The following is a 13,098-nucleotide window of genomic DNA, read 5'->3' as shown; positions in this document are numbered from 1 at the left end:
AAATGAGTCCTAAATCGACATAACCTGAAAGGCCCCTCAGCAAGGAAGAAGCCACTGCTTCAAAACTGCCATAAAAATCCTGACTACGGTTTGCAACTGCACATGGGGACAAAGATTGTACTTTTTGGAGTAATGTCCTCTGGTCTGATGAAACAGAAATATAACTGTTTGGCCATAATTACCATTGTTGTGTTTGGAGGAAAAAGGGGGAGGCTTGCAAGCTGAAGAACACCATCCCAACTGTGAAGCACGGGGATGGCAGCATCATGTTAAGGGGGTGCTTTGCTGCAGGAGGGTCTGGTGCACTTCACAAAATAGATGGTATCATTAGGATGGAAAATTATGAGGATATATTGAAGTAACATCTCAAGACATCAGTCAGGAAGTTAAAGCTTGGTCGCAAATGGGTCTTCCAAATGGACAATGACCCCAAGCATACTTCCAAAGTTGTGGCAAAATGTCTTAAGGACAACAAAGTCAAGGTATTGGAGTGCCCATCACAAAGCCCTGACCTCAAACATATAGAAAATGTGTTGGCAGAACTGAAAAAGCATGTGCAAGCAAGGAGGCCTTCAAACCTGACTCAGTTACACCAGCTCTGTCAGGAGGAATGGGCCAATATTCACCCAACTTATTGTGGGAAGCTTGTGGAAGCCTACCCGAAATGTTTGACCCAAATTAAACAATTACAAAGCAATGCTACCAAATACTAATTGAGTGTATGTAAACTTCTGACCCACTGGGAATGTAATGAAAGAAATAAAAGCTGAAATAAATCATTCTCTCTACTATTATTCTGACATTTCACATTCTTAAAATGAAGTGGTGATCCTAACTGACCTAAGACAGGGAATTTTTGTACTAGGATTAAATGTCAGGAATTGTGAAAAACAGAGTTAAATGTATTTGGCTAAGGTGTATGTAAACTTCCGACTTCAACTGTAGCTTCTGCTGCTACTCCGACCCTAGTTCTCTTCTCTTTCTCTCTCTCTCACACAATGTGAGATCATCTTTCTTTCTTTTGCTCGCTTTATATTCTTTCTTTATTTGCTCAGAACGTTTATGGAATAATTTCCTATAACCGACAAGATCTTCTAGACATTAGAGTGGAGATCACTCATCACAAATTCAACTTCCCAGACCTGGATCCTTTTTTTGGACTATACGAAGCAGTTCCATTCATTCGGGGTGCTCTACCAAAAAGATGCCACCAAAAGAGAGGATGGTGATTTGGCATTCTAGTCACGTTCAAAAGCGAGTACTGGAACAATATTTCTAACATAGAAAGTGGGGAATGGTCAGAGGCGATCTATAGAACACTACTGTTATTTTGTGATGTCATTAAAAATGTTATAAAGGAAATACTGTAACTTTGAAAGTATACCCACTACATATATGAAGTTTCCATATTCTGCATTGTGCATGTAATATGAAAAATTATGAATGTGTTTTTGTTAAGACAGGGATGTGATTTGAGAAGCTATAAGAGATAATTGTTTTACCTAACTTTGGACAGTGAGTAGTTACCGCCCGGAGTGAGGTCAGGGAGCGTGCCAGCCTGCCGAAACTGCCCCTTTTGAGCGAACTGTATAAATGATGGTTTAAGAAAAAAACATACCAGACCAGAAAGACGTGAAGCTGCAGCTGCACCTTTAAAGTGGTTGAACTTTGAATCTCAACACGAGATGGGGATGGTAAACTCACCTCCCGGACAATCACTGGTAGGGCTGATTAGCTGTCCTAAGTAAAGTATTTTTGAAAGCGAATTTAAGTAGGACCATCCTGTTACTCCGCTCAAACCATCAATAAGGCTGGCTAGCCTATTTTCAAAGAAGCCGACAAGTCACTTCATACACTTCATTTTCAAAGAAGCCAACAAGTCACTGGATACCAGACAACTACAAAGAAAGACAACAATAGAAGAACCATTTCAGACAATCAGAGCCTTACAAGCGTTCTGCGAAAAGGCCCAACCCCCTTTCCAAGGCTGCCCTGTTCACCAAGAGACCCCCGGCGAACCCAGGAATTTCACGTAAATACATTCATGATTTCTTACTCAAAGCGGGCTGCGGTTCGTGTGCAAAGTATATGGTTACTGTAAGTGAGAGTAGTTTCTGAATATACCAATGTTAAGTGTCTCGGTCCCTCTCCATCTCTTCTTTAACCTGTTAGGGCTAGGGGGCAGTATTGACACGGCTGGATAAAAAACGTACCCGATTTAATCTGGTTACTACTCCTGCCCAGTAACTAGAATATGCATATAATTATTGGCTTTGGATAGAAAACACCCTAAAGTTTCTAAAACTGTTTGAATGGTGTCTGTGAGTATAACAGAACTCCTATGGCAGGCCAAAACCTGAGAAGATTTCAAGCAGGAAGTGGCCTGTCTGAGAAGTAGTGTTTCATCTTGGCTCTTATTATTGAAGACTCAGGATCTGTGCAATAACGTGACACTTCCTACGTCTTCCATAGGGTCTCAGAGCCCGGGAAAAAGTTGAACGATATCGAGGCAGGCTCTGGCTGAAACACTTTATCGCTTTTGGCAACTGGCCACTCAGAGTACTATGGGCTTAGGCGCGTGCCCGCTTCGACCGAATGCTTTCTTTTCCTTTGTCTGTTTGTCTAAACGCAGATTCCCGGTCGGAATATTATCGCTTTTTTATGAGAAAAATGGCATAAAAATTGATTTTAAACAGCGGTTGACATGCTTCGAAGTACGGTAATGGAATATTTAGAATTATTTTGTCACGAATTGCGCCATGCTCGTCACCCTTATTTACCCTTTAGGATAGTGTCTAGAACGCACGAACAAAACGCCGCTGTTTGGATATAACGATGGATTATTTTGGACCAAACCAACATTTGTTATTGAAGTAGAAGTCCTGGGAGTGCATTCTGACGAAGACAACAAAGGTAATAACATTTTTCTTATAGTAAATCTGACTTTGATGAGTGCTAAACCTGCTGGGTGTCTAAATAGCTAGCCCTGTGATGCCGGGCTATCTACTGAGAATATTGCAAAATGTGCTTTCACCGAAAAGCTATTTTAAAATCGGACATATCGAGTGCATAGAGGAGTTCTGTATCTATAATTCTTAAAATAATTGTTATGCTTTTTGTGAACGTTTATCGTGAGTAATTTAGTAAATTCACCGGCAGTGTTCGGTGGGAATGCTAGTCACATGCTAGTCACATGCTAATGTAAAAAGCTGGTTTTTGATATAAATATGAACTTGATTGAACAAAACATGCATGTATTGTATAACATAATGTCCTAGGGTTGTCATCTGATGAAGATCATCAAAGGTTAGTGCTACATTTAGCTGTGGTTTGGGTTTATGTGACATTATATGCTAGCTTGAAAAATGGGTGTCTGATTATTTCTGGCTCGGTACTCTGCTGACATAATCGAATGTTTTGCTTTCGTTGTAAAGCCTTTTTGAAATCGGACAGTGTGGTTAGATTAACGAGAGTCTTATCTTTAAAATGGTGTAAAATAGTCATATTTTTGAAAAATTGAAGTAATATCATATCTAAGGTATTTGAATAACGCGCCACAGGATTCAACTGGCTGTTGAGTAGGTGGGACGCAAGTGTCCCACCTAGCCCATAGAGGTTAACAAGCATCAATGTTGTTGTCATTCTGCTAGGGACCTGTTTTCAGAGTATTATGTCCCCAGTCACTAACTGGTGCAGAGTGTGACTGTTTATCCAGTGTTCCCATTTCATTAGCTAGTAAATAATAATAAATAATTAAACCAATGTGTAGTACTGAATCATAAGCAAGGCTGGGGTTTTTGCAGATGCACGGAGGCTATGACTGTTCAGAATGATGATATGATACGAGGTTATGATTAATAAGTTGACTGTTTATAGATGTGATAGGTAAAGACCTTTAAGAGTTTCATTCAGGAGATGGTAACTCTTTAAAGAACCACTCTCGTGGTGCCCCAGATCCTAATGAGTTAATTGTTACATGATTAATTGAATCGGGTAATAATTAAACATAGTTAGTTAATTAGATAAATAAGCATCTTCAGATTAATTAATGTTATAGTCAAGTCACGACAGATGGATGAAATCATAACTTGAAGGCAGAACCCAGTGTGTCAGTGAGCAATGAGCTGTCACCCACTCTCAGCTATGATGTGGGCGTGCCCCAAGGGTCAATACTGGGGCCCCTCCTGTTCAGCCTGTACATGAATTGTCTGCCTTCTGTCTTTACTGGGTCTGAAGGTCAAATGTATGCAGAATGTACAGTGATATATGTGCATGCAAAGAGGAAACAACAAGCTGCACAAGAACTCACTATTGTAATGGTCCAGGTTACAAAAAGGCTCAGTGACTCATGTTTGCATTTCAATGTGAAAAAAAGAGGACAACTGATGCCACTGAGCCAGATGTCTATGTGTCAGGGGAAAGCTCCAGGTGGTATCCGATTTTAAGTACCTTGGCATCATACTTGATTCCAACCTCTCTTTTAAAAAGCAGGTGAAAAAAGTACCTAAAATAACCAAATTCAGCCTAGCTCATTTCCGATTCATACAAATATTTTTACTACAGAGGTAGCAAAACTGTTATTAAATTCTATGATACTCCCCCAGTTAGCATACTGCATGACTAGTTGGGCCCAAGCTTGCTGTACAACAATAAAACCCATTCAGTCTGCCTACAAACAGGCTCTCAAAGTGCTTGATAGAAAGCCCAATAGCCATCATCACTGTTACATCCTCAGAAAGCATGAGCTCCTGAGTTGGGAAAATATTGTGCAAAATCCTAAATGGCTTGGCTCCCCCTTCCCTTAGTACTTTTGTTGAACAGAAAACCCAAACCCATGGCAGCAGATCCACAAGGTCTGCCATGAGAGGAGACTATTGTTCCCCTAAGGAAAAGCACCTTTAGTCAATCTGCTTTCGCACTGACAGCTTCCCATGTCTGGAACACACTGCCATCAGACACACATAACTGCACCACCTATCGCACCTTCACAAAAAACATGAAGACATGGCTAAAGGTCAATCAGACTTGTGAACGTAATCCCTAGCTGTGTATTGCCGCTTTCCATGTTATCTGCTGTCTGTAGCTTGTGAGGTGTGGAAACACTTTGTTGCTTTTAAAAATGTTGTTTTGTTACTTTTTGTGCTATTTCTCTGTCTGCGTGATACGTGTTGCTTGTCCTATGTTGCTCTGCATGTGCTCACTGCTCATTGTTTGTCTGTATTGTAATTGTTTTTAATAACCTGCCCTGGGACTGTGGTTTAAAATTAGCCGGCTGGCTAAAACCGGCACTTTTACTGAAACATTGATTAATGTGCACTGTCCCTGTAAAAATAAAATAAACTCAAACTTCAGACAGTCACAGATTATAAAGGGAAAAGAAGCCAAGTTGCGGACACAGACACCTCAATCCCAGATAAACCTAACATATTCTTTGTCCGCTTCGAAGAAAACAACAGAGCCGCTGTCGTGGGCCCTTGCTGCTCATGAGGACGGCAGGCTCCCGATCTCTGTAGCTGACATGAGTAGGACATTCAAGAGTGTTAACCCTCGCAAAGTTGCCGGCCTGGGCGGCATACCAAGCCGCGTCATCCTCAGTGCATTCACAGACCAGCTGGCTGGAGTGTTTACAAACATATTCGCCTCTCCCTATCACAGTCTGTTGTCCCCACTTCCTACAATATTTCCACCATTGTTTCAAGATGTCGCCATTGTGCTTGTATCCAAGCAAGCTAAGGTAAATTACTATCGCCCTGTAGCACTCACCTCTGTCAACATGAAGTGCATTGAGAGGCTAGTCAAGGACCAATGCACCTCCACCTTGTCTAACACCCTAGAACCATTACAATTTTCATACTGCCCAAAATAATCCATGGACAACGCAATCGCTGTTGCACTGCACACCGCCCTTCCACCTGGACAAAAGGAATACCTATGTGAGAATGCTGTTCATCGACTACAACTCTGCTTTCAACACCATAGTGCCCTCCAAGCTTGTCACTCAGCTCAGGGCCCTGGGTCGGAACCCCTCCCTGAGCAACTGGGTCCTAGAATTCCTGATGGGCCGGCCCCAGGTGGTGAGGGTTGGCAACAACACCTCCGCTACACTGATCCTCAACACTGGGGCCCCCCAGGGATGTGTGCTCAGTCCCCTCCAGTACTCCCTGTTCACCCATGACTGTTCGGCTACCCACAACTTCAACTCAATCATCAAGTTTTCTGACGATATGACAGTGGTAGGCCTGATTACCAACAACAAGGACACAGCCTACAGGGAGGAGGTTAGAGCTCTGGCGGAGTGATGCCAGGAAAATAACCTCTCCGTTAAAAATAAAAAAAACAAAGGAGCTGATCGTGGAGAACAGGAGACAGTGAGCCCCAATCCCCATCAACTGGGCCACAGTGGAGATTGTCAAAAGTTTCAAGTTCCTTGGCGTGCACATCACTGATGACCTGAAATGGTCCCACCACACCGACACCTTGGTGAAGAAGGCTGAAGAATTCGGCATGGCTCATAAGACCCTCAGAAACTTCTACAGATACACCATTGAGAGCATTCTGTCGGGCTGCATCACTGCCTGGTACAGCAACTGCACAGCCCTCAACCGAATGGCTCTTCAGAGGATGGTGCGGTCAGCCCAACGCATCACCGGGGGCACAGCACTCTGTGTCAAAGGAAGGGCAAGAAGATCATCAAGGACCTCAGTCACCAGAGTCATGGTCTGTTCACTTTGCTACCATCTAGCAGACAGAGATGGTACAAGTGCATCAAAGTCAGGACCAAAAGACTGAAAAACAGCTTTTATTTTCTAGCCATCAGACTTTTGAACAGCCATCACGCAATATCCTGAAGTAACAGACAAAGATAGACTCACTCACACAAAACACACACACAAGCTCACACAAGCTCACATACACCTCACACACGCAGATTCCTGTACTCACAAACACACGCACATGCACACACACACAGCCAACTCTGCTGCTCCATGTACAATGCATTCGGAAAGTATTCAGAACTGTTGACCTTTTCCACATTTTGTTACTTTACAGCCTTATTCTAAAATGGATTAAATTTAAAAAAAATCCTTATCAATTCACACACAATACCCCATAATGACAAAGCGAAAACAGGTTTTTAGAAACTTTGGAAAATGTATTTCAAATAAAAAACAGAAATACCTTATTTACATACAGTAAGTATTCAGAACCTTTGCTAGGAGACTTGAAATTGGAAGAAATGGAAGAAGTTTGGAACCACCAAGACTCTTCCTAGAGCTGGCCGCCCGGCCAAACTGAGCAATCGGAGGAGAAGGGCCTTGGTCAGGGAGGTGACCAAAAGCCCGATGGTCACTCTGACAGAGCTCCAAAGTTCCTCTGTGGAGATGGGAGAACCTTCCAGAAGGACAACCATCTCTGCAGCACTCCACCAATCAGGCCTTTAATTGTAGAGTGGCCAGACGGAAGCCACTCCTCAGTAAAAGGCACATAACAGCCCGCTTGGACTTTGCCAAAAGGCACCTAAAGGACTCTGACTATGAGAAACAAGATTCTCTGTTCTGATGAAAACAAGATTGAACTATTTGGCCTGAACGCCAAGCATCACATCTGTAGGAAACATGGCACCATCCCTACGGTGAAGCATGGTGGTAGCAACATCATGCTGTGGGGATGTTTTTCAGTGGCAGGGACTGGGAGGCTAATCTGGATCGAGGGAAATATGAACGGAGCAAAGTACAGAGAGATCCTTTATGAAAACCTTCTCCAGAGCACTCAGGAACTCAGACTGGGGCAACAATGACCCTAAGCACACAGCTAAGACAACGCAGGAGTGTCCCAGCCAGAGCCCGGACTTTAACCCGATTGAACATCTCTGGTGAGACTTGAAAATAGCTGTGCAGCGATGCTCCCCATCCAACCTGACAGAGCTTGAGAGGATCTGCAGAGAAGAATGGGAGAAACTCCACAAATATAGGTGTGCCAAGTTGTAGCATCATACCCAAGAAGACTAAGACTGTAATCGCTGCCAAAGGTGCTTCAACAAAGTACTGAGTAAAGGGTCTGAATACTTATGTAAATGTCGTATTTCAGTTTTCTTTATATATATACATTTTTATATATATTTTTTATATATATATATATATATGTATATATAAAAAACTGTTTTCGCTTTGTCATTATGGGGTATAGTGTGTAGATTGATGAGGGAAAAAAATAATTGAATCCATTTTAGAATAAGGCTGTAATGTAACATAATGTGGAAAAGGTCAAGTGGTCTGAATACATTCCGAATGCACTGTATATAGAGACATTAACCACTGGACACTTCCCATTTCTTTTATACTGTTTTTCACACTGTGTATTCCTATACTGTATTCTTCACATAGCTCATTCTAATATTTCTACTACTGTACATTTCATTTTTGTTATACTGATAATACACACCACATATTTATTTATATACTGGATTCTTGACATAGCTCACTGTAATACATCTACTGCTGTACATATCATTCTTAGTATATATTTTTGGTGTATATACACATAGATTGCATTTGGATTACTGGTACAGCGATATTTGGGTAGTTAATTGGATTCGTTCAGACATTCTTGATTTCTTGCTCCTAATGTTTTATAATTTGTTGACTTGTTTGTTATTTTACTGCACTGTGAGGTGCTAGTAATACATGCATTTCACTGCACCCGCTATACCATCTGCTAAACGGTGTACACAACCAATAAACTTTGATTACATTTTGATTTGATATTATTTTCTCGCCCTCCTACCAATAGTTGCTGAATAATTTCTCTCTCTGCAGTCTGCATGACCTTGGTTTAGTGCCTCTCCTCTCTCCCCCCATGTGTTCCGTCTCCCTAACAGATTCTAGAAGAGTTTCGCAGTGTTGGTGAACCTACTGCTCTCCAACAGTCTAATTTCTAAGACATTTGTCAGGAAAGCCGTGGTCTAGCCATGCTCTAGTTCTATGTTATTTTGGAGCTCTGCATTAAAATAGACTTAGTAGGTGATGTCCGTGTGCAATCGTCTCTTTAGTTTGCTGGTCCATGAGAGGGAGGGAGGGAGGGACATATTTGTGTAAGCCCTACTAACCTCAGTGCTAACCTCAGGCCTGGCCTCCTTTCCTAGCCCTAAACCCAGGCAGTGCTCAGTGGTTCATCAACCATTCTCACATATTCCCTCCTCCACACCCCCACAGCCTTGCCCTGAACAACATCGACACACAAGCACGCACATGTAGCAGAGTTAAAAAATACCCTCATTGAGTTTTATGACTTCAACCCACATTTTTTCACACTCACAAATGCACACACTAGCACATGCAAACAGTACAAAGCTATGAAAAAATAAGCTAAACTATACATTTACTCTTCACATCAACCTCATTTGCTGGTGAGCATAATAGATAGGGGACATTATTTCTGGACTATAGACGAATGGCTTTCTCCAGTAATCCTCATCATGCCCGAATGAGTGATTTCCTGGACAGATTAAAGGGAGAGATTAAAACTAGAGGAACTGTTTTCTGGGGGGGAAGGAAGAGTAAGAGAAAATCATTTCCGTCCATGCCAACACGATCACACATATAACATTCAACACAAATCACTTCCTACACAGATATACATGTATCAGTGCCCACTGAAAGATGACTGGGTTTCCTTACAAAAAGAGTATCAATATCAGTCTCCTGCACCATTAAAGAAAGATATTGATCTGGTTCTATGGGCAATACCTTACACTAAGTTTCTTTAAGGGAGTAACTCAGGGGCAGCCAGATGGGCTGGTACATTTTTAGCCTAGTGGGCCTGTCTAACCTTTTATTGAAAAAAATTGTCCTGTGTGGGAGCCTCCAGCAAATAAATGGGCCTTTCTGTTAGAAATGCTAGGGCCGATTTTTGGTCCCAGTCTGTCCCTGGGTAACTTGTAAAGGGTTTATAAACAGTTGATTATCAGTTAATATGTTGTTTATGAATTAGTCAGAGCATTCAAGTCATGCTATATTCCTATCCTCATTCTGCTCTCAATCAAACAGTGACAGGAACACAGTGGGGTGTGATGAAGGTGACGCTCCGATTAAAGTTCCTAATCTCACAGACAGTCCATCCAGTCTCTGAGAGAGACACGGAGGGAGAAAAAAGAAGTGAGTAGGAGACAAAAGCACAGCCACTCTCAGAGTGGCACAGAGAGAAGACAAGCTTCCCTTTTTATCAGGGCCATAATACAGCATGAAGTAGCCTTTAAAATGAGTTAACTCCTGGCTCTGAAGTGAGGTCACGGCTAGCAGACCAGACTCCAGCCCATAGTGCATATTAAAGAGCTCTGTTTGGTTCAAAGGAAACAGAAGTCAACAAAGATGTTCTTCTTGATGTTCTGGTTTATAATCATTTTCATGTTCCCTCCACAAAAAGAAGCACTCATAATAAATTTAGTTACTGTGTTTTCAAATATGCTTTCTCCTAATACAGACGATGAGAGACATGAATATGACCTTTGAAATATCCCACTGAGCACTCAACTCTGAGCTTTGAGTGCCTTCACAAGACAACAACAACAGGCAGTGTTTTGTCATTCTGAGTGTGATGGCATGCAACACTGATCTGTTAGACTGCTCTGATGGTCAAATGGTGTTTTAGATCTAAAAGTGCCTCCAAAACACACACACACACACACACACACACACACACACACACACACACACACACACACACACACACACACACACACACACACACACACACACACACACACACACACACACACACACACACACACACACTCATACTGCCCATGTCATCGCCTGCCTTAGTGTAGAAACATGTGGTGGCGTTAAAACCAATTGTAACTGGATCCACTGCAGTGGCAGGAGAATAAGGCTAATGATGCCCGTCCCCTCGCTCTCTGCTGGGAAGGGAGGGGGACTGAGTGGAGGGTACAGCAGCACCAGTTGACTCATTGGCAGGCAGCAGAGCACAAACACTCAGCCTGGCTGGGCAGCTGGCTGCAACACAACATATCTCAGGGGAGACCATGTCCTGGTGACTGGCAGTATGTGTATGTGTATGTGTGTGTGTGTGTGTGTGTGTGTGTGTGTGTGTGTGTGTGTGTGTGTGTGTGTGTGTGTGTGTGTGTGTGTGTGTGTGTGTGTGTGTGTGCATGTGTCTTTAAGAGCCTGTCTGTAAGTGTCCGTGTGTGAAAATATTGAGTGTGCCAAGTGTGTATGAGTCTGTACAGCATGTGAGAGCGAGTGTATTTGTGTATGGATGTGTGAGACAGAGGAGAGGCCAGACCCAGCAGGCTTTTCACTGTGCTTAAAAACAAAACAGCATGAAGAGGTAATTCACACACCACACATATGTAACAGGGGAGACATCTTACAGAGAGCCAAGCTGATGTTATAAAAAGACAAACTAAAGTATAATAGGAACCATTTAAATGTTGACACAAAATGCGATTTCTTTGCAGTAATCCCTGCTGTGCTCATTTCCCTACCTCTCTACCAGCTATTTATTTTTCCCTCTCCCTGCTTCTTCCTCTAGCCTGTCATAGTTCCCCTCTATTGATCATTCAACATAACACAGTCCAAGCTCTAAACCACCTGCCCACCCTACTCGGACAAATAACATGTTATTACATTCACCATGTGTTTGGAGGGAACATATTTTTTTGCGGCATGCATTACAACATCCGGTAACATTGAGTTGTTCTTACTCCTCTAGACCCTGAAAATAAACAAAGTGAGCTGCCTTGGCCAAGCCTTCACCCAGAGAGAGAGAAAAGGGAATATTCCATGATATAAGGTCTGTATGGTATGTTCAAGGCCTGTCAGTATCATTCTTTCTCCATGTAGCTATTCTAAATTCACTTCCAGGTCATCTCTCACATTGGAGTGGCTTTGACATTGGAAGTGTCAGGCAGTTATCGTAAGTATAAACTGTGTGGAAGTGGCGTGTCGCTGTCACTCAAGTCAATGTCTGCACTTTATCTGATCAACTCCTTCACACAATTACAGACTGCTATCAGACGGCCTTGGCATCATAAATAGTTGCCCAACAACCTTGCTTTCATTTCAGACAAGGAGCTGATTGCAATTAACGTGAACGGAATTAGCATCAGCCAAGTAGTCAGCTATGATTACAGAGCCCAGGCCTGATTAAGCCAAATCACATCAGCTATTCTGCACATCAGCTATTCTGCTCCCCGTCGGTCTTCCTGTCTCTGATTGTGTCTGTGCATCTGTCTTTCTGTCTGTCTGAATATAGTGGATAACCCCCCATGAAAACAAAATAGGCCCTGTTTTGCAGTCTTTTCTGGCTAAATCATCTCCTATAATTCCTAGTTGTTATAAAACATGTCCTAGAGAGACAGCGGTGCTCAAAAAGCTCCTACTCTGCTGATCTTTTTGAAAGGATTAGTAATCATGTGACACGGTGGAGGTGCTCCTCAAAATGCAACCCAACTCCACTGAGATGTACATATTGTGGAGTTGAGAAACCCAGCTAACCCCAGTTAAGACTTTTTTTTAACAGTAAATTGTTTTTTTATAAAGTTAAAAAAACTGAACAAAATAAGGCAATTCAAAAGACACAGCTTTAATCTTGTAATTAGGTGGCTAAATCTTTCATTTAGAAGTTGCTAAACCCTAACAAGTTTTTTCAAGAATGGAGATGAGGAGCAAAGAAAGCTTTGCACTGGAAATAAATCTTGCCTTTCATGATTGACAATCTCTCCCCATACTAAACTAAATATCTCTCCCCACACTAAACTAAATATCTCTCCCCACACTAAACTAAATATCTCTCCCCACACTAAACTAAATATCTCTCCCCATACTAAACTAAATATCTCTCCCCACACTAAACTAAATATCTCTCCCCATACTAAACAAAATATCTCTCCCCATACTAAACTAAATATCTCTCCCCACACTAAACTAAATATCTCTCCCCATACTAAACAAAATATCTCTCCCCATACTAAACAAAATATCTCTCCCCATACTAAACAAAATATCTCTCCCCATACTAAACTAAATATCTCTCCCCACACTAAACTAAATATCTCTCCCCATACTAAACAAAATATCT

This window comes from Salmo salar, chromosome 06, assembly GCF_965601325.2.
Source record: "Salmo salar chromosome 06, fSalSal1, whole genome shotgun sequence".
Taxonomy (NCBI): Eukaryota; Metazoa; Chordata; class Actinopteri; order Salmoniformes; family Salmonidae; genus Salmo; species Salmo salar.
This window is presented reverse-complemented; position numbering follows the sequence as displayed.